This window comes from Carcharhinus amblyrhynchos, chromosome 7 (genome assembly GCF_965287045.1).
Source record: "Carcharhinus amblyrhynchos chromosome 7, sCarAmb.v2.hapA, whole genome shotgun sequence".
NCBI classification, from domain to species: Eukaryota; Metazoa; Chordata; class Chondrichthyes; order Carcharhiniformes; family Carcharhinidae; genus Carcharhinus; species Carcharhinus amblyrhynchos.
The window spans coordinates 106,788,031-106,811,114 of record NC_137330.1 but is presented as its reverse complement, the minus strand read 5'-3'; the positions used below and the strand labels follow the sequence as shown (position 1 = coordinate 106,811,114).

The window sequence follows — 23,084 nt, the reverse complement described above, 5'->3', positions numbered from 1 at the left end:
AGTTGAGGAGGAACTTCTTCACTCAAAGGGTGGTGAATCTCTGGAATTCTCTGCCCGTTGAAGTGGTGGAGGCTGCCTCGCTAAATATTTTTAAGAAGCGGGTTGATGGGTTCTTGATAAGAGAGGGGATTAAGGGTTATGGGGAGAGGGCGGGAAAGTGGAACTGAGCCACAACAGATCAGCCATGATCTTATTGAATGGCGGGGCAGGCTCGAAGGGCTAGATGGCCTACTCCTGCTCCTATTTCTTATGTTCTTATGTTCTTATGGAAACATCAGTTGGATTTATTAATGGTCTTTGTCTATTGTGTTCCTCATATTGGAAAGAGCGCCTCACAGCTTCACAATGGAGATGAGAGAAATAAACACCAGCCACAGGAAGAGGATGGGGTGGAATTAGGATGAAGGGAAACATTCGGATTTAAGAATGAAGGCAGTGGTGAAGGAGGTCAAATTCAGGGAAACACAGAAAGAAACCACTTTTTCCAAGGATTGTGGTGTGGGGGCCAGGGATAGACCAACGTGGGCAAACAAAGAGAAGGAAAGGAGATTACTAAGGTAAAACGGGACGAGGCCTTGTAATCTTAGAGTGATCTTGGAGTAAGGAGATGAATTTTACAGTTGATTAACATAGCCACTGTAATGGTTATTTGTGCACATGCCATGCAAGATATTGGACAAAGGAATCTACAGTTAGTTCTAAATCTCCAAACCCAATCAGTGTTTTCTCCCCATCATGGCGGACAGGACCCTCGATCATGTCCAGACTATTTCCTGTACCTCTGCACTCACCCTTTCCTCTCTTTCCCAGAACAATGTCAGGGAACCCCTTCCACCCAATCAGACTCTGTGTCATTTCCACTCCATCCAGCCACTCCCAAACGCATGTTTCATTCCCATCCCTTTCCACATCCCGTAGGGACTGCTGTGATACATTGATCCATTCCTCAGTAACCCCTAGCACCACCTCCCTTACCTACGCCAATGCAAGCATAGAAGATGCCACACTTGCCCTTCTATCTTCTCCATTTGATAGGTGAAGCAACAAGTTCCTTGGACCTCTTTTCAGTTTTCAGACCCCAGTGGGGCCTCCTCTACGTTAACGAGACCACACACAGGCTGGGTAACCACGTTCTTTGTTAGCGAGCTGCGCAGTCAGAGTGGTCACAGTGTATAATATAGATGGGTGTGAGGGGAAGCTGGGCAAGAAGGTGAGCAAGCAGGAAGGACGGCACGGTGGCACTGTGGTTAGCACTGCTGCCAGGGTCCTGGGTTCGATTCCCGGCTTGTGTCACTGTCTGTGCGGAGTTTGCACATTCTCCCCATGTCTTTGTGGGTTTCCTCCTACAGTCCAAAGATGTGCGGGTTAGGTGCATTGGCCATACTATATTGTCCCTTAGCGTCCAGGGATGTGTACGTTAGAGGGATTAGCAGAGTAAGTATGTGGAGTTGTGGGGATAGGGCCTGGGTGGAATTGTAGTCAGTGCAGACTCAATGGACCGAATGGCCTCCTCCTGCCCTGTAGGATTCTATGAAATAGAGGCTGACAATGATAAATTTACATGAGGGCAGCTGGGCCATGGAGTGGAGTGGAGCACCCATTGACTCTGTCTACACTTCCCGCTGCCTTGGAAAAGCAGCCAGCGTAATTAGGGACCCTGCGCACCCCGGACAGTCTCTCTTCCACCTTCTGTCGGGAAAAAGATACAAAAGTCTGAAGTCACGCACCAACCAACTCAAGAACAGCTTCTTCCCTGCTGCCATCAGACTTTTGAATGATCCTACCTCGCATTAAGTTGACCTTTCTCTACACCCTAGCTATGACTACATCCTGCACTCTCTCCTTTCCTTCTCTATGAACGGTATGTTTTGCCTGCATAGCGTGCAAGAAACAATACTGTTCACTGTATCCCAATACATGTGACAATAATAAATCAAAACAATGGTATAGGCTGAATGGTCAGTTTCTTTGCTTTATATCTGATGTAATCCTCTGTGAACAATCCAGAAACACGAACCTGAACTTCCAGTCACCTGTTGGTTTAAATGTATCTGGATGAGCACTTGGCACATCATAACATTCAGGGCAATGGGCCATGTGCTGGCAAGTGGGATTAGGTGGGCAGGTCAGGGCCTTTCGTGCGTTGATGCAGACGTGATGGGCCGAAGGGTCTCTTCTGCACAGCAATATTCTGTGATTACGAAAACCCTAGGCTGCATTTGGAGTTTTGTATGTAGTTTTTGGCCACCGCGCTACCAGAGGATGTGGAAGCTTTGGAGAGAGTACAAAGAAGGTTCACCAGGATGTTGCCTGGCCTCAAGGGTGTTGACTGTGAGGAGAAGTTGAATCGATTGGGTTTGTTTTCACAGGAAATACGGAGGCTGAGGGGGGGACCTGATAGAGGTCTACAAAATGATGAGAGGCAATAGACAGCGTGGATAGTTAGAGGCTTTTTGCCACGGTGGAAGTGTCAATTACAAGGGGGCACGGGTTCAAGGTGAGAGGGGGAAAGTTTAAGGGAGATGTGGGGGGGGGGAAGTTTGTCAGCAGAGAGTGATGGGTGGCTGGGACGCGCTGCCAGAGGAGGTGGTGGAAGCAGGTACGTTAACAACATTTAAGGAGCATCGGGATGGGTACGTGAATAGGGAGGGAATAGAGGGATATGGACTGAGTGAGAGCAGAAGGTTTTTTACAGGCAGAATTTTACAGTTTCAGGATGAATAAGGTCGTAAAATGCTGTATAATGTGTTAAACGGAGACGGAGCCTCAGGTCAGGTGGTGGGGGTGGTGTGTAGTATAAAGGGTTAATGATAAATATGTAAATAGCAAATCTACATCATCAGTGATGTAAGATCACATGACAACAGGCTTTATATCTGATGTAATCCTCTGTGAACAATCCAGAAACACAAACCTGAACTTCCAGTCACCTGTTGGTTTAAATGTATCTGGATGAGCACTTGGCACATCATAACATTCAGGGCAATGGGCCATGTGCTGGCAAGTGGGATTAGGTGGGCAGGTCTGAGGGTAAGAAATCTCCTCACCCCCTGTTCTAATTTATAAACAGTGCTCCTTAGTCCTGGACTTGTCCACATCCGCCTTGTTAGTATCGTTCACAATCTTATATACTTCAAATCAAGCCATGAAGCACCTGCATATATCAAAGGTAAACACAACATGCACCCCCCCCCCATACATCTTTCGCAGTGAAACTCTGGCATTTGTTTAAGCAAACCCATCTCGGAATTCTTCTGACAGCTATTCATTCTGTTACTACACTATTTCCCTTCCAATTAATATTCAGCTGCTTTTTTATTTGTTGTTAGGAAGTGGGTCTCACTGGCATTTATCACCCATCCCTAGTTACCCTTGAGAAGGTGGTGGTGAGCTGCTGCAGGCTGTAGGTACAGCCACAGTGCTGTTGGGGACGGAGTTCCAGGAATCTGACCCAGCGACAGTGAAGGAACGGCGATATATTTCCAAGCCAAGGTGGTGAGTGACTTGGAGGGGAACTTGCAGGTGGTGGTGTTCCCAGATATTCGTTGCTCTTGTCCTGCTATATGGTAGTGGGTGTGGGTTTGGAAGGGGCTGCCTAAGGAGCCTTGGTGAGTTCCTGCGGTGTATCTTTAGATGGTACACACGGCTGCCCACAGTGCGTCGGTGGTGGAGGGATTGAATGTTAAGGATGGTGGATGGGGTGTTGACCAAGCAGGTTGTCCCAGATGGTGATGGGTCTTGAGGAACTGCACTCATCCAGGCAAGTGGAGAGTGTTCCATCACACTCCTGACCTGTGTCTTGTAGGAGTCAGGAGGTGAGTCACAGGTTGTTTAAACAAGAGTATTTGAACAAGTCAGTAAGCCTAAAACAATAGCTCCACCTACAGTAATATTAATTCATACTGAATAGGTGAAAACAGGCTGGGCAAGTGAAAGTCAGACAAGGTTTCGAGTGGAGGGAGCAGTGTGATGTACTACAGAGTTGAGACTGTGATTGCAGGGAATTACATGGATAAAGAACATGGCAATCACAATGCATCAGTTCATGGAAACAACCCTATCATTTGTTAGTGCTAAATGTTATGCTTTATGTCAATATTCATCCTTGTTAGCTGCCGTGGCAAAATTTCCTGTGTGATTTCTTGGTGTGAATGGTTAGGGTGTAATTCCAGGTGTGTCCACCAGGTGATACTGTGGGGTAGTGTATGAAACATTCACTCTAAGTTCAGACGTAACATTGCAGATTGGAACCTTCAGGTATGGTTCCCAAGCCCATCACGCCCCCTGGAATAGTGGATAACTTGTTTAATTTTTTAATCCAGTGTTTAAAACCCAATGTCTTAAATTCTGGGCACCTGGGAGCCCCCTCACCAGTTTGAAGATTTTGATTTGATTTGTTATTGTCACATGTATTAACATACAGTGAAAAGTATTGTTTCTTGCACGCTATACAAGCTTAGTGTTCATTGATAAGGAAATGAGACGGTGCAGAATGTAGAGTTACAGTCATAGCTAGGGTGTAGAGAAAGATCAACTTAACGCAAGGTAAGTCCATTCAAAAGTCAGACAGCAGCAAAGAAGCTGTTCTTGAGCCGGTTGGTACATGACCTGAGACTTTTGTATCTTTTTCCTGAAGGAAGGTGGAATAGAGAATGTCCGGGGTGTGTGGGGTCTTTAATTATGCTGGCTGCTTTGCCGAGGCAGCGGGAAGTGTAGACAGAGTCAATGGATGAGAGGCTGGTTTTCGTGATGGATTGGGCTACGTTCATGATCCTTTTGTAGTTCCTTGCAGTCCTGGGCAGAGCAGGAGCCAAACCAAACTGTGATACAGCTAGAGAGAATCTTTTCAATGGTGCATTTGTAAAGGTTGGTGAGAGTCATAGCTGACATGCCAAATTTCCTTCTGAGAAAGTAGAGGCATTGGGGGGCTTTCTTAACTATAGTGTCGGCATGGGGGAGATCAGGACAGGTTGTTGGTGATCTGGACGCCTAAAAACTTGAAGCTCTCGACCATTTCTAACAACATCCCAAACAACATTTTCTCCCAGGTTTGGAGTCCTTACTCTTGTATATTACATGGTTAATATCCAATCAACCTCAATCACACTGGGCCTTCACTCTCCCTGTTATCATCCTGTAACATTGTAACATGTGCCTGACTCCCTCGAGCCCGTCCACCATCTACAAGTCAGGAATGTGATGTCCACTTACTTAGTGCAGCTCCAATAACACTCGAGAAGCTTGACACCATCCAGGACAAGGCAGCCCACTTGATTGGTGTCACATCAATAAACATTCATTCCTTCCACCACCAATGCTTAGTGGCAGCTGTGTGTACCATCTACAAGATGCAGGAACTCATCAAGGCTTCTTCAACAGCATCTTCCAAACTCTCACATCATTACCATCTAGAAAGACAAGAGCAGCAGATATTCCTGTATTCAAATTATCTTGGACTGAAAGGCATTTGCCTTCTTAATTGGAGGGCAGCACAGTGGTTAGCACTGCTGCCTCACAGCACCACGGACCCGGATTCAATTCTTGGCTTGGGTCACTATCTGTCTGGAGTCTGCACATTCTCCCCATGTCTGCATGGGTTTTCTCCGGGTGCTTCGGTTTCCTTCCACAGTCCAGGAACACGATGGGCCGAATGATGATCTCCTGTGTTCACTGGTGAAATTGCAGCTTGAGTATTGTGTACAAATTTGCTTACCTTACATCAGGAGGGAGATACTTTCATTGGAATCAGTTCAGAGAAGATTCACTGGGTTGATTCCAAAGATGAAGATGTGTGGGTTCGGTTGATTGGCCATGCTAAATTGTCTCTTAGTGTCAGGCGGATTAGTAGAGTAAATACATGGGGTTATGGGGATCGGGCCTGAGTGGGATTGTTGTTGGTGCAGACTCAATGGGCTGAATGGCCTCCTTCTGCACTGTAGGGACTCTGAATTGCTTGCTACACCTGCATGTCAACTTTCAGTGACTCATGAACAAGGACACCCAAGTTCCCCTGTCTAAAGCTTCTTTATTAGTCACAAGTCGGTTTGCATTAACAATGCAATAAGTTACTGTGAAAATCCCCTAGTTGCCACACTCCGGCACCTGTTCGGGTACACAGAGGAAGCACCTGATTTCTTACCTCTCACGACCTTACCAGCACTGGATATCCAGTGAGATCAGCCTCACGCCCAAGTTAAATATAATTTAAATATTACAAGTGAGTCTGGGACACATTCATCCAGGCTGACTTGCCTCTGTGGCCTCGCTGGTGAAGGTCCTCACCGGCAAGGCTCACGAATGGTCCCCAGCAATGGGGATCTGTTCAAATGGCCTCACCAGTACAAAGAACAAAGAAAATTACAGCACAGGAACAGGCCCTTCGGCCCTCCAAGCCTGCACCGACCATGCTGCCCGACTGAACTAAAACCCCCTATCCTTCCGGGGACCATATCCCTCTATTCCCATCCTATTCATGTACTTGTCAAGATGCCTTTAAAAGTCACTATCGTATCTGCTTCCACTACCTCCCCCAGCAATGAATTCCAGGCACCCACCACCCTCTGTGTAAAGAATCTGCTTCGTACATCTCCTTTAAACCTTGCCCCTCGCACTTTAAACCTGTGCCCCCTAGTAACTGACTCTTCCACCCTGGGAAAAAGCTTCTGACTATCCACTCTGTCCATGCCTCTCATAATATTGTAGACTTCAATCAGATCGCCCCTCAACCTCTGTTGCTCCAGTGAGAACAAACCAAATTTCTCCAACCTCTCCTCATAGCTAATGCCCTCCATACCAGGCAACATCCTGGTAAATCTTTCCTGTACCGTTTCCAAAGCCTTCACATCCTTCTGGTAGCGTGGCGACCAGAATTGAACACTATATTCCAACTGCAGCCTAACTAAGGTTCTATAAAGCTGCAGCATGACTTGCCAAGTTTTAAACTCAATACCCTGGCTGATGAAGGCAAGCATGCTGCATGCTTTCTTGACTACTGGCCAGATAGGACCAGAGGCCATTCAGTTGCACACTCTGCAACTGGAAACTACTTTGATGTGGCTTATTATTGTCACATGTATTGAGATACAGTGAAAAGTATTGTTTTTTGTGCGTTGTACAGACAAAGCATACCGTTCATAGAAAAGGAAAGAGTGCAGAATGTATTGTTACAGTCATAGCTACAGTGTAGAGAGAGATCAACTTAATGCAAGGTAGGTCCATTCAAAAGTCTGACAGCAGCAGGGAAGAAGCTGTTCTTGAACTGGTCGCTACGTGACCTAAGACTTTTATATATTTTTCCTGATGGAATAAGGTGGAAGAGAGAATGTCCATGATGCGTGGGGTCCTTAATTATTCTGGCTGCTTTTCCGAGGCAGCGGGAAATGTAGACGGAGTCAATGGATGGGAGGCTGGTTTGCGTGATGGATTGGGCTACGTTCACGAACCTTTGTAGAACCTTACAGGTTCTGATGTTTAATTTGATGCCTAGCCCCTCAAGCCCTCGACACAGATCCTGTTCCCTCATTTTTCCTATGTCGTTGGTATCCGAATGGACTTTGACAACTCCCTCTCCCACTGCAAGTTTCTGTGTATCCCTGAGCAGATTTCCCAAATCCTGGCAGCAGACAGACAACACAGCTTTCTGGATTCTTGTTCTGGGTTGCAGAGAACAGAGTGACTATCCCCCAACCATTCTGTCCACAACTTCCGATATATTCCTTTTAACTGCCCCAACTTGAATGGTTTCCTGTACCATGATGCCATGGTCAGCCTGTAAATCTACACCGCAGCCTCTGCTTGTGTCTGTACAAGCTGTGAGCATCTCAAACTTTTTGGTCAGTTACAAGGACTGAAACTTCTCTACTCCTATTCTGTCTATCCCCTAACCCGCCTGCTTTATAGTCATACTCTCCTACTCCATATCATTGACCAAATCAGGTGACTCTAACCTAAGGCGTGTTACTGCCTTCTGAAATGAAGTATCCAGGTAACTTCCCCCATCCCTGATACATCGCACTGTCTGCAGCTCAGCCTCCCGCTCGATGACTCAGAGCTAAAGTTCCTCAAGCTGCAGGCTCATACTACAGATGTGGTGACCATGGATTGCAGTGGCATCCAGGAGTTCCCACATGCTGCAGCTGTGGCACATCACTGGTCCTGCCACCTTTAGTATGTTCATTAAATGAACTTATTTTTCTTAATTAATGTATCATTCCCTTCTTCTCTGAACTCCCTCTCAAACCACATTCCCAACTTAACACTCTGTGCATCCAAAGCAGCATCAAAGGAGAGGCAGCAAATGCATACATCCCATAAAGGGATAGAAATAAAAATCCTACAGTGCAGGAAGAGGCCACTCAGCCCATTGAGCCTGCCCCAACAACAATCCCACCCAGCCTTATCCCTGTAACTCCACACATTTATCCCAGTAATCTCCCTGACACCAAGTGGCAATTTAGCATGGCCAATTAACCTAATCCGCACATCTTTCTTACTGTGGGAGGACACCGGAGCGCCCGGAGGAAACCCACGCAGACATGGGGAGAATGTGCAAACTCCACACAGACAGTGACCCAAGGCTGGAATTGAACCCAGGAGCATGGTGCTGTGAAGCAGCAGTGCTAACCACTGCGCCACCGTGCCACTCCATGATGATCATACACCACCTCCCCCATCCTGCCAATCCAACCACTATTCTTGAATCATGACCCAACTTTGACTTTTCACTCATTAACCTGTGCCCCACTGTGGCACTGACCAACTGTGATCCATTTGCCATCAGCCACATCCCCGTCTCACCAAACCGACATGGCTCACCTGCACCTCTCCTTTGCCTGAGATCTTGCTTAGGAGTGACCATACATTGGATGCTGAGAGAATGTTTCCCCCTTATGGGAGAGACTAGAACCAGGGCTCACTGTTTAAAGATAAGGGGGTCACGAAGATGGGAATGTAGAATTGAGGCCACAATCAGATCAACCATGATTTGGTTGACTGGTTCGAGGGGCCGAATGGCCGATTCATGCTCCAAACTCGTATATAATGGCTAGGCCATTGTGGATTATTTAAAATGCAGACTCTGGATGACTGCTGCCTCACAGCGCCAGGGATCCAGCTCTGATACCCGGCTTGGGTCACTGTCTGTGTGGAGTTTGCACATTCTCCCCGTGTCTGCATGGGTTTCCTCTGGGTGTTCCAGTTTCCTCCCACAGTCTGAAAGACAAGCTGGTTAGGTGTATTGGCCATGCTAAATTCTCCCTCTGTGCACCCAGACAGCGCCAGAGTGTGGCAACTAGGGGATTTTCACAGTAACTTCATTGCAGTGTCAATGTAAACCTACTTGTGACACTAATAATAAACTTTAAACTTTAATTCCTTAAACTATACAAACTAATAGCATTACCTGTACAGGTGCCTTAGCAGTCTAAAAGGATCCGTTTTTACCTGAAGAGCCTTTTAGGTTTTGTTTTAACCTAAGGTTGGCAGATGTATAATATTTGTATCTTTGAACAGTAAAGAACATAAGAACATAAGAACATAAGAAATAGGAGCAGGAGTAGGCCATCTAGCCCTTCGAGCCTGCCCCGCCATTCAATAAGACCATGGCTGATCTGAAGTGGATCAGTTCCACTTTCCCGCTCTCTCCCCATAACCCTTAATTCCCTTGCTTACCAAAAACCTATCTACCCCCTATCTAAACTAGGGGGTGAACCCACTGGGGTTCAGTAAGGGTCACTGAGGCGTGAAGCTGCAGTGATAAAAGTCAGGATCAAGTAGACATTTACAGTTCTCCTGTATTCCATTAATGTACTCCTTCATTATTCCGTCTACTCATCCACAATGTTATCTGTTAGAGTGTCTGTTGTTCTGTGGATTTATTAATTCTCTGGTGCCTGCTGCCTCATTAATGTACTAACTTGTTGATGTGCTCTCTGATCTATGAACCTGCTGCCTGTTTCTCAGTTTAACCCGTTCATCAGCAATGCACTCTTTATAATTAATTGTTGCCTTTAGTTCTCTTCAGTTGTGTGTTATTTATAAGCAGCAATTTCTCCAATCCACCCTATTTCTCTCGGGTACATCACCTGCCAACATTGATTCCCCCTGTGTAGCATCAGGGGAGATTAATTGGTGTCTCTGAATACTGTGTACAATTCTGGTCACCCTATTATAGAAAGGATATTATTAAACTAGAAAGAGTGCGGAAAAGATTTACTAAGATGCTACCGGGACTTGATGGTTTAAGTTATAAGGAGATGCTGGATAAACTGGGACGATTTTCTGAGCGCAGGAGGCTTAGGGGTGATCTTATAGAGGTTTATAAAATAATGAGGGGGACAGATCTGCTAGATAGTCAATATCTTTTCCCAAAGGTAGGGGAGACTAAAACTAGAGGGTGTGGGTTTAAGGTGAGAGGGGAGAGACTCAAAAGGGTCCAGAGAGGCAATTTTTTCACACAGAGGGAGGCTGGAACGGGCTGCCAGAGGTAGTGAGAAAGGCGGGTACAATTTTGTCATTTAAAAGGCATTTAAATAGTTAATTGTTAAGATGCTGTAGAGGGATAGGGGCCAAATGCAAGCAATTGGGATTAGCTTAGTGGTAAAAAAGGGCAGCATGGACAAGTTGGGCCGAAGGGCCTGTTTCCATGCTGTAAACCTCTATGACTCTATAAAATAATGGGTGATATTTCCTAGAGTGGTTCGTCATGTGGACAGTAGGGATTCTTCCCCATACATACTGGTGGTGTGGAGATGGTAATCCTACAGGCTAATGTCCTGGGGACACAGGTTCAAACCCCACCCTGGCAGCTGGTGGAATTTAAACTCAATTGTACCGGGGGACAAAAACTCTAAAGCTAGTCTCAGTAACGATGATTTTAAAAATAAGAGGTTGTCCATTTAGGATGGAAATGAGGAGAATTTCTTTCTCTTCTAAAGATAGTGAAATGCAGTCAGTCTCCTGCTGATTGGTGAAAGGGTGCAATCTGACAGTAGGAAGGGGCTGCGATGATCGCAAACTGTGTGAATTTTTAGGCCTATGCGCTATTCTCCGGATTGCCATGACCTGCACTGGCATAGCGAGTTTGGAGAATGTGCAGTATAACCTCCCTACTTTAATATTCAATTCCCCTTGCAATAAATCATAGAATCCCTACAGTGCAGAAGGAGGCCATTCAGCCCATCGAGTCTGCACCGACCGCAGTCCCACCCAGGCCTTATTTCTGTGACCTAATATATTTATCCTGCGAATCACCCTGACACTAAGGGGCAATTTTAGCATGGCCAATCAACCTAACCTGCACATCTTTGGACTGTGGGAGGAAACCGGAGCACCCGGAGGAAACCCACACAGACATGGGGAGAACATGCAGACTCCGCACAGACAGAGCTGTTGTTTCACCATGCTAACTGCAGGACAGCCCAAATCACCCAATTCATGGAAATGTATAACGTAAAGAGTGTTCCTGCCTGTCACAAGTTGCTGGATATCAGTAACAGTGTGAGCCATATCACACATTACTTTAAGAAGTCTCACAACACCAGTTTAAAGTCTAATAGATTTGTCTGGAACCACGAGCTTCTGGAGATGATGAAGGAGCAGCGCTCCGAAATCTTGTGATTCCAAATAAACCTGTTGGACTTTAACCTGGTGTTGTGAGACTTCTTACTGTGTTTACCCCTGTCCAACACCGGCATCTCCACATCATGGCTACATATCCACAATTTTGCTGTCAAAGTAATAATTATTTGTTCACTTAGATTTGTGTATTTTTATTGATTTGATTTAATTGATTATTGTCGCATGCATTAGTATAGAATGAAAAGTATTGTTTCTTGCGTGCTATACCGTTCGTAGAGGAGGAAAGGAGAGAGTGCAGGATGTAGTCTTACAGTCATAGCTAGGGTGTAGAGAAAGATCAACTTAATTCAGAAGTCTGACTGCGGAGGGGAAGAAGCTGGACATTTTTAATCTGTTCCTTTTTCTTGTAATAGTCACATTTGCCAGTAGAGGGTGCACAAAGCAGTGGAATGGCGATTCTGTCACATTATCAAGGGCAGTGAATTGGTTTGAAGTCCTGGTGACCTCTGCTCCAGGGGGATATTAGCTTATCTACCTCCTGGGTCAAAGAACAAAGAAACAAGCACAGAAACAGGCTCTTTGGCCCACCAAGCCCGCACCGATGCAGAACTAAACTAAAGACCGTTTGCCTGTACACACTCCCTATCCCTCTATTCCTGCCTATTTCTGTATCTGTCAAGATGCCTCTTAAACATTGCTATTGTTTTTGCCTTCACCACCTCCTTTGGGCAGCACATTCCAGGCACTTACCACCTTTCTAGCCTCTCACGTTCACTTTGAACTTTCCCCCTTTTTATCTCAAACTCATGTCCCCTAATAATTGTTATTTCTACCCTGGAGTGAGGGTCAACGGGGTGGAAAGTTTGAGACTTGACAAAGGTCTGCTGGGTGGCACAGTGGTTAGCACTGCTGCCTCACCGCTCCAGGGAACCAGGTTCGATTCCCGGCTTGAGTCACTGTCTGTGCGGAGTCTGCACGTTCTCCCTGTGTCTGTGTGGGTTTACTCCAATTTCCTCCCGTAGTCTGAAAGACGTACTGGTTAGGTGCATTGGCCAGGCTAAATTCTCCCTCAGTGTACCCAAACAGGCGCCAGAGTGTGGCAACAAGGAGATTTTCACAGTAACTCTGTTTCAGTGTTAATGTCAGCCTACTTGTGACACTAATAAATAAACTTTTTAAAACTGTACGCGGTTGTAGCCCTCACCCCCAAGATGGACACGTTCCTGAGGGCCAGTAAATGCCATTACTTGCAGTTTGTCAAAGAGTGGCAGGGTAACTAAATCAATCCCATGGTGCAGCTCAGACTGCGTGCAGACAAATGGTGATAACCGCCTCTGTCAGTGGAATTATTCAGGACCATGTTATGGATATATTCCTCCAGTGGACTGGCCTGACAAAGCTCTACACAGTACTCACACAGCTGAGCTTTGCTGAGCAGAGTTATCACACCAACACAATTTGAAGAGTGAAATAGGTTCCAAAGTGAGGAGTGAAGATTGTAGCACCTGTGTAGCTGTTCTGAGTTTAATCGTTCATGGGATGTAGGCATGGCTGGCTAGGCCAGCACTTATTGCCCATCCCTAATTACCCTTCAGAGGGTGGTGGAGAGCTGCCTTCTTTAAGCTCTGCAGTCCCTGAGGTGTAGGTACACCCACAGCGCCGTTAGGGAGGGAATTCCAGGATTCCAGTGACAGTGAAGGAACGATTATACATTTCCCAGTGAGGGGGTTGGAGGGGAACCCCCAGGTGGTGGTGTTCTCCTGTACCTGCTGCCCTTGTCCTTCTAGCTGGGAGTGGTCACGGGCTTGGAAGGTGCTGTCTCAGGAGTCTTGCGGTGCATCTTGTAGATGGTGCACAGGGCTGCCACTGTGTGAATCATGGGCATGTATAGTAACGTTTAAATACCAGCAAAACACAATCAGTGACAATTACACTTTGAGAGCAACTGAGTCCAGCTGCTGTACTAAAAACTAATCTTCTCAATGTGTTTGCATTATTTTTGAAATGGAGATGAGTAGGTATTTTGTAGAGATTTGTAAGATTCGCAAATGTGCTGCCTATAAAAGTGAACGTGTTAGATTCAATGGCAACTTCCTGAAGGGTCAATACTCATAAAGAGCTCTGGGGGCAGGATCAGGAGAATGAGCCCAATTATAAAACTCTTAAAGAGACGGGACAGATATGATGGGCCGAGTGGCCTCCCTCCGTACTGTACGCTGCAACAATTACCTGCCTGGATTGCATGTAAGAGAAGCTTTGCATTTTAAATGCTGTGATCTGCTCTTAAGGTTGGGATGGTCGAATCTCTTCACCGTATGTGCTACGTGTGAAAGCAAACACCAGAACAAGAACAGTGGGGGAAGGGTTATCTTAAAGGGAGATGAACCCGGTGCTTAAATAAAAGCAAAATATTACAAATGCCGAATCTGAAACAAAAACAGAAAATGCTGGAAAATCTCAGCAGGTCTGCCAGCACCTGCGGGGGGAGGATAGAGATAATGATTTGATGACTGGCACAGACACGATGGGCTGAAGGGCCTCTTTCTGTGCTGTAAAACCCGATGACTGGTAAACTCCCGGATAATGTTACTGAAATGGCAGAAACACTTGAGGCAATTCTTTGCTTCAGCTTTCCTGACAAGCGATTGTGAGAAATATTACCCCAGCAATGAGAGGAGTTAACGTTTATTCATTCACCACAAGTCAGGCTTATATTAACACTGCAATGAAGTTACTGTGAAATTCCCCTAGTCGCCACACTCCAGCGCCTGCTCGGGTACACTGAGGGAGAATTTAGCACGGCCAACGCACCTAACCAGCATATCTTTCAGAATGTGGGAGGGAAACGGAGCATCTGGAGGAAACCCACACAGACACGGGGAGAATGTACGAACTCCACACAGACAGTGACCCAATCCAGGAATCGAACCCAGGTCCCAGGCACTGTGAGGCAACAATGCTAACCACTTGTGCCACTGCGCCACAGGAATACCAGTCAAATTATCAAAACTCAAGGAAGCTAGTACCTGGAGTCTGGAGGGATACTCGGAAATGAGGGAGGGAGATAGCAGAGGCAGTGCATCCATAGATAACACACAACGATACGGGGCAGAGAACTGGCAGCCAGCAAGCACACAAGGGAGGTGGGACCCATCCAGAGGACTATAGTCCAGCCAGCTTGGCATCAGAGGCAAAAAAATCTTTCCTAAAGGATGTGATTAAATACATCCTGAGACATTATAACAAAAAATAGACTGTGGGAGGAAACCGAAGCACGCAGAAGAAACCGATGCAGACACGGGGAGAACGTGCAAACTGTACAGTGACCTGAGGCCAGGAATTGAACCCGGATCCCTGGCACAGTGAGGCAGCAGTGCTAACCACTGTGCCACCATGCCACCCAACTGCACTTGGGTTTTAATTTATTGGCCTGTGAAAAGACGCCCAGAATTTCACCCCCGGGATGATATGTAATCATTGTCAGAACCAGATGGATTTTATTGGCTGGGCATACAGACACATCGAATTTTACCTTCACACCCGCCATGGGAATTGGACCAGGCGGGACACAGACCATTCAAAGATCGATTGACCTCAGGCGGGATTTTCCCACCTTGGAGCGAGTATGGCCGGAAAATCCCACCCACTGTTCCTCGTGTTAGTGGTCCCACATTACCAAACTACTGCTCACTGCATAAGAACATAAGAACATAAGAAATAGGAGCAGGAGTAGGCCATCAGGAGGGAAATCAGACATCAGAGAGGGCACAATGTGTGGGGAGGCAGCACACCGGTGAGAAACGCAGGGGTTAAGGCCCCTCTTTGGGGAATGGAGGGAACTTTGTTTTGCCTCTCACTGGGGTTTTAGTTGACCAAAGAGTGCCTGACGTTGACATCTGTCCCTTTCCCGAGTGTTAAAGTGATGGGGAGGGTTTGAGCAGTGGGCACTTTGGGTGTAATATAAACAGAAAAGCCCAGCAGGTTCCACAGCCAGAGAAACAGAGTTAACGTTTCGAATTGGTATGGCTCTTACTTGGAACTCCGAAGCCTCCTTCTCCAGGACAATTAGGGATGGGGAATAAGTGCTGGCCTAGTCAACAACACCCAAAATCCTGTGAAAGAATCAATAGAAAAATCAGGGGTAAAATCAGTGGATTTTAAACTGAAACTCAGAAAGACATGGCTTGAGAAATGTTACATTGATGTGCATCCTGCCTTCTCTACCAAATACGCCGGCAAGTTTGCAAGTGCTCCGGTTTCCTCCCGCAGTCTGAAAGACGTGCTGGTTAGGTGGATTGGCCATGATAAATTCTCCCTCAGTGTACCCGAACAGGCGCCGGAGTGTGGCGACTAGGGGATTTTCACAGTAACTTCGTTGCAGTGTTAATGTAAGCCTACTTGTGACTAATAAATAAACTTTAAACTTAGTTGTTTCCAGGAGGGGTATAAACAGGAGGTTTTGGGTTGGGTGAGGCGATTGAGAGATTTTCTCTTGCTTTTCTGGTACGAACAAGCAGAATGCCTCAATAGTTAACAAAACCTACCAGGCGGCACGGTGGCACAGTGGTTAGCACTGCTGCCTCGTAGCGCCAGGAACCCAGATTCAATTCCCGGCTTGGGTCACTGTCTGTGTGGAGTTTGCATGCTCTCCCTGTGTCAGCGTGGGTTTCCTCCGGGTATTCTGGCTTCCTCCTGCAGTCCAAAGATGTGTGAGTTAAACGGATTGGCCATATTGCCCCGTGGTGTCAGGGGGATTAGCAGGGTAAATGAATGGGGATAGGGCCTGGGTGGGACTGTTGTTGGTGCAGATTTGTTGGGCCGACTGGCCTCCTTCTGCACTGTAGGGGTTTTATGGTTCAGTCTGATTCTAATCAGAACGTCAAAGCTCCTCGATGTTTTCCATTCGTTTTTAGATTTCCGACAACATTCTGAAGTGTGAGGGGGGGGGGGGGGAGTGGCCGGGGGTTTAAAACAAAAGAGTGATTTTGTTCTGTAGCAGCAGAGAGATTGGTGATTTCACAAACGACAGGATCTTTCACATCCACAAGTTGCTAATTGATCATTTGAAATTAAACGTAGCTATCAACAGCAGCACCTGGTGTTTCAGGATTAATTTAAAGAGGTGCTCGAGGCTACGGGAAAGAGCTAAGCACCCAAAGAATGAGCAATGTGCACTTCCAATCAGTCCTTCACTCGTGCAAAACCTCGTCGCAGTTATGAAGCTTACTGTCACCGCGGGGACCTGTTCCCCAAGCACACAAGGAAGAGTTGAGGAACCCATAAATTAACAGCTAGAATCTCCCGGGAATGAAGAAAGTAGATGGTGACTAATTGGAGATGATTCCCTTCAGAGTTTTAATGAGCCGCTCCCCCAGTTATGTTGTGTTCCATTGCCAGTGACCCGAGCTTTGGAGAAAGGTTGGGCGAGTGTGCCGGTAGCGAGCTGCTTGCTGGACTTCACTCAATGCACACCTATTGTGTACAAAGCTGTGCAGGTTAGGTGGATTGGCCATGCTAAATTGACCCTTAGTGTCAGGGGGCGGGGGACTAGCAGGGTAAATATGTGGGGTTACGGGATAGAACCTGCCTGGGATTATGGTCGGTGCAGACCTGATGGGCTGAATGGCCTCTTTCTGTGCTGTAGGGATTCTATGGTTCTATTGCATATTCCTAGCAGAATTCATTGGATGAATCCGACTCATCCTGTCTCCAGTGAGGCCTGTGGTATAGAATCGCCCCTACAGTACAGAAGGAGGCTCATTGAACCTGCAGTGACAACAATCCCGCTCAGGCTCTATCCTCGTAACCCTGCCTACGCCAAAGGGGCAATTTCCCACGGCCAATCCACCTGCACATCTTTGGACTGTGGGGGGAAACTGGAGCACCCAAAGGAAACCCACACAGACACGGGGAGAACATGCAAACTCCGCACAGGCAGTGACCCAAGGCCGGAATTGAACCCGGGTCCCTGGCGCTGTGAGGCAGCAGTGCTAACCACTGTGCTGCCCCATAGAATGATTAGATTGCAGTAAGAAATGTTGATGCATTACACTTGCCTCTCCTTTTGCAAAAGGTTGATTGTACACTGCCCTGAAAAGATCCCTAATCGTGTAAAAGAAAAACAGAACACCCTTCTGGAAAAAAAAATATCCTAATTAGTGGCAATTATCCTCACAATAAGGGTGTGCAGCAATGTTTATACATTACAAATAGATCTTTGTGGTCTCAGTCACAAAGTGTCATGAAATGTGACAACTAAAGTGTGACAAAAAGCATGTGTGACACTTGTTTCTATATTTGGACACTCCTACCAGATCACCCATATATCAGTCCCAGTGCTGTGATACAACAACAGGGATGGTGGACAACGGCTGGGATTTTCCAGTCCTGCTGAGAATTGGTGCAGGCGGGGCCGGAAAATTTAGAGCGAAGCCGAACGGCCAGTGGTTTTGGATGTGAATTTCACTGACGCGACCAGGAAACTCCATCCATAATTCTTCCAAAGGATGTTCCGTAACTCTGCCACCTGGAAGGACACACAAGCAGCCGCCACCTGGAAACAGCATCACCAACAAGCTCTCCCCACCGCCCCCCCAAACTGCATACCATCCAGATTTGGGACGATATCATCTTTCCTTCGCTCGATGGAATTTTCCTGATGTCCACGTCAATTTCAACATGGAGGGCAGCACCCGGCTGAAATTTTCCAGCCATTCACGCCTCCCTGCGCTGTGATACAACCTTGGTACCTGGCACATGACACCCTGATGTCAGTGGTGCTCCATCATGTACCTTATAAACTTGCACATGTTAATCCTTTGTACTACATTAGCTTTGAGAGAAACTCAGCAACTTCTTTCAAAATATTCAAGGAATATTTCCCTATGCTCTGTTATCACACCAGAACTTTAAAACAAAGAAAATTACAGCACAGGGCAGCACGGTGGCACAGTGGTTAGCACTGCTGGCTCACAGTGCCTGGGACCCGGGTTCGATTCCCGGCTTTGGGTCACTATCTGTGCGGAGTTTGCACATTCTCCCCATGTCTGTGTGGGTTTCCTCCGGGTGCTCCAGTTTTCTCCCACAATCCAAAGATGTGCAGGTTAGGTGGATTGGCCATGATAAATTGTCCCTTAGTGTCAAGGGGATTAGCTAGCATTAATGCACGGGGTTATGGGGATAGAGCCGGGATGGGATTGTGGTCAGCACAAACTCGATGGGCCAAATAGCTTCCTTCTGCACCGTAGGGATTCTATGAGGAACAGATCCTTCGACCCTCCAAACCGGCAGCAGCCTGTCTGAACTAAAACCCCCTATCCTTCCGGGACCATATCCCTCCATTCCCATCCTATTCATGTCTTTGTCAAGACGTCCCTTAAAACTCACTATCGTATCTGCTTCCACTACCTCCCCCGGCAGCGAGTTCCAGGCACCCACCACCCTCTGTGTAAAAAACTTGCCTGGTACATCTCCTTTAAATCTTGCCCCTCGCACTTTAAATCTACGCCCCCTGGTAATTGACTCTGCCACCCAGGGAAAAAGCTTCTATCTTTAGAAAGAAACCGGGCTTTGCCAGAGAAACCAGAAGCAGGAATAGACCATTCTGCCCTTCGAGCCTGGAGAAGATAGCAGACTGATAATGAAAGCAGGTGGGTGTGCGATGAGCTCTGAGGGGAGGGAGGGAGATTGAGCACAAGAAGTCTCAGTGCCACCAGCAAATGCATGCAGTTGCAAAACTGTTAAAATGAATGTTTTTCTTTTTCGGCTGGTACAGACACAATGGGCTGAATGGCCTCTTGCTGTGCTGTAACATCACTACGGTGCTATGAAGACAAACAGCACTGTGCAGAACAAAGTTTCACAGCAATACCATAGAATACACTCTCCATTTCCACATCCGAGAATCACAGAATCCCTACAGTGCAGAAGGAGGCCATTCAGCCCGTCGAGTCTGCACCAATAACAATCCCACCCAGGCCCTATCCCCGTAACCCTACACATTTACCTTGCTAATTCTCCTAAGCTACGTATCTTTAGACTACATGACCAATCCAACTAACCGGCACACATTTGGACTGTGGAAGGAAACCAGAGCACCTGGAGGGAACCCACACAGACATGGGGAGAATGTGCAAACTCCGCCCAGACAGTGACCTGAGGTTGGAATCGAACTTGGGTCCCTGGCGCTGTGAGGCAGTCGCACTAACCACTGTGCCATTGTGCTGCCCTTAATTCTCTTTATTACATAAAAAGATCTGAATTTTACCACAGGGATTTTATTAGTGAATTACTTAATTAAGGTCCAGATTCACACTGAGAAACCATGTCAGTGTCCCATTGGAAATGAGGATCGGCTTCACTCTTCTCAGTCTAGTGAGCTTTAGGATCTCATTAGAACCATTCTCTGCCTCAAGACATGATTGAGATATTATTACTGTGACAGACTATTAGAAGGGCTGAGCGTTGTAAGCCTTGCCAGCTCACCTCTGAGGTGTTAATCGATGAACCAAGTGGCCCGTTCCATGCAATTTAGTCTTGGACACTTCTGGGTGATTATTTTCCGTGGGCTGTGTCTTAGTTGGCACTGCTATTGTGCCTGTGATTCTGGTTCAAAGCCTTGCTTCAGACCTTGGGCACAGAGATCTAGGTCGACACTTCAGCACAGAGGGAGTGCTGCACTGGCAGAGGTGCCTCTGAGGTGTTAACTCTGTCTACCCTCTTGGGTGGATGCGAAAGATCCCACGGCACTCGAAGATGGAGAGTAAGGGGGGATGGGCAGTATCTCCAGTGTCCTGGCCAATATTCATCCCTCCATTAATATCACAGCAAACAGATGAGCTTGTCATTATCAGATGGCTGATTGTGGGAGCTTACTGTGCACCAGCTGGTTGCTGTGGTTACCATAGCGATAGCACACTAAGTCCTTGTGGAAAGTGCAATATAAATGCAAATCTTTCTCACCAACAATTTTCTTTTTGAATCGAGTGCCTCGGACAATAGAATTGAAATTTGGAGTCGCAGAATGCGGGAGGTGTGAGAATTCTGTCCCTGTGCAGGAAGCGGGGAAGGTGGTCACGGAATTGTCACTGGGCTAGTAAGCCATAGACCCAGGGTAATGGTCTGGAGGGGACCCAGGTTTGAATCCTACCATGGCAGATGGCAAAATTTGAATTTAATAAAAATTTAATTAAAAATTAATAAGAAGTCCAAAGATGTGCTGGTTAGGTTGAAATTGCCCCTTAGTGTCCAGGGATGTGTAGGTTAATGGGATTAGTGGGTATAATATGTAAGGATATGGGGGTAGGGCCTGGGTGGGATTGTGTTCGGTGCAGACTCGATGGGCCGAAGGGCCTCTTTCTGCATTGTAATGTTCTATGATTCTATCTGATGGTGCTCATGGCTTTTTATCAATTCGTGTAAAATCTCATCTGGCTCACTAATGCTCTCTAGGGAAGCAAATCTGCCATCCTCGTCTCAGCAAATACCCTCTGAAAGCCATTCACCAGAATTCTATCATCTCGCCCACCATGGATTCGGACCGGCGAGGGGGCCATGGAGAAATGTCCGTGGACCTGGGACAGGAATTTCCGTTCTCACTCGAGCAAGGCCGCAAAATCCCATCCATTCTGCTCGAGGGCAATTAGAGAAATGCTGCCAGTGGTGCCCACATTATGTTTATTTATTATTAGTGTCAAACCCAGGTCCCTGGTGCTGTGAGACAGCACTGCTAATCACTGTGCCACCTTGCTGTGTGTGCACACGTGTGTATGCGCATGTGCACATGCATGTTTGTGTGTGTGTGTGTTACCACTGAAGATCTTGTCATTGGGTCACAACCTTACACTGCTTCACATTCCTGTGTAAGAAATAAGACCAAGAGACAATGCATTTCCTGGAAGGATCTCCTCAGACAGTGAGTGTCAGAATTGTTTTTTATTTTTGCTTGTGGAAAATTTGGACTTATTCTGCTGGATCAGTGGAACAAACTTGACCATTCCTCCTCCTGTACTCTGCTCAAGCATTTTGCTCTCATGGGATGAGGGCAGCACAGTGGTTAGTACTGCTGCCTCACAGCGCCAGGGACCCAGGTTCAATTCCCGGCTTGGGTCGCTGTCTGTGTGGAGTTGGCACAGTAAGTAGTCTCACAACGCCGATAACTCCACATCATGCGTGGAGTTTGCACATTCTCCCTGTGTCTGCATGGGTTTCCTCCGGGTGTCCCAGTTTCCTCCCACAGCCCAAAAGATGTGCTGGTTAGGTGAATTGGCCATGCTAAATTCTCCCTCAGTGTATCCAAACAGGTGACGGAGTGTGGCGACGAGGGGATTTTCACAGAAACTTCATTGTAGCGTTAAGGTACTTGTGACACTAATAAATAAAGTTAAACCTCTGCACCCTTGCCACTCTTAGTGCTGTTCAAATTTGAGGAGCACAGATTCATCAGCTGAACGTAAGGAATAGAAGCAGGAGTCGGCCACCTGGCCCTTCGAGCCTGCTGTGCCACCCAATACAATCGTGGCTGATTTACGCTGGCCTCAACTCCGCTGTGCCATTTCTCCATAGCCCTCTATTCCTCAATCTGTCAAATATTTATCTGCCTCCACTTTAAATACTAATATTGACAGGGGGATGCTATATGGTAATCAGCAGGAAATTTCCTTACCCATGTTTGACTGGTGTTCTGAAGCTCCCTGGGGTCCACAGTTGATGTTGAGGACCCCCAGGCAACTTCATTGCACCTGTACACTACTGTGCTGCCACCTCATCTGCCCTGTCGGTGGGACAGGACATACCCGGGTGTGTTGATGGAGTCTGGGACGTTACCTGTAAGATGTGATTCTGTGAATATATTCTGTGAGAACATTAGTACAAGCCCTCAGATGTCAGCAGGGTCAACAGAGTCGCAGCAGTGATCACTCTCATTGTTGGGGTGGCCCAGTGGTTAGCACTGCTGCCTCACAGCGCCAGGGACCTGGGTTCGATTCCCAGCTTGGGTCACTGTCTGTGTGGAGTCTGCACGTTCTCCCCATGTCTGTGCGGGTTTCCTCCCATAGTCTGAAAGACATGCTGGTTAGGTGCAATGGCCATGCTAAGTTCTCCCTCAGTGTACACGAATAGGTGACTAGGGGATTTTCACAATAACTTCATTGTGTGTGTTAATGTAAGCTGACTTGTGACACTGATCAATAAAATTAAAGGGCTGAATTTATCATTGTTATTTCCGATGCCAAGGTTGATGCCAGGTGGTCTGTCCAGTTTCATTCCTCATTGACTTGCTTTTAGCAGTTTGATACGGCTGAGTGGAACAGGCAGAGTTAACCAGGGTCTGGAGTCACACGTAGGCCAGACCAGGCAAGGATGCAGATCTCCTTTGTTGAAGGACATTGGTGAACCAGGTGGGTTCTTACAAAAATCGACATATTAGACTTTTCAATTATTGAATTTAAATCCACCATCTGCCGTGATGGAATTCAAACTCAGAACATTACCCTGAGTCTCTGGATTAC

The 23,084-nt window shown here is 46.9% G+C and overlaps 1 long non-coding RNA gene across 1 annotated transcript; it reads left to right on the top strand.

Moving 5' to 3' along the window:
* The first annotated feature begins 3,038 nt into the window (after positions 1-3,038).
* Positions 3,039-18,013, top strand: LOC145345550 (uncharacterized). Its single transcript, XR_013887082.1, has 3 exons — positions 3,039-3,169; positions 3,330-3,495; positions 17,892-18,013. It is a non-coding gene; the product is annotated as an uncharacterized LOC145345550 (long non-coding RNA).
* The last annotated feature ends 5,071 nt before the right edge of the window (positions 18,014-23,084 follow it).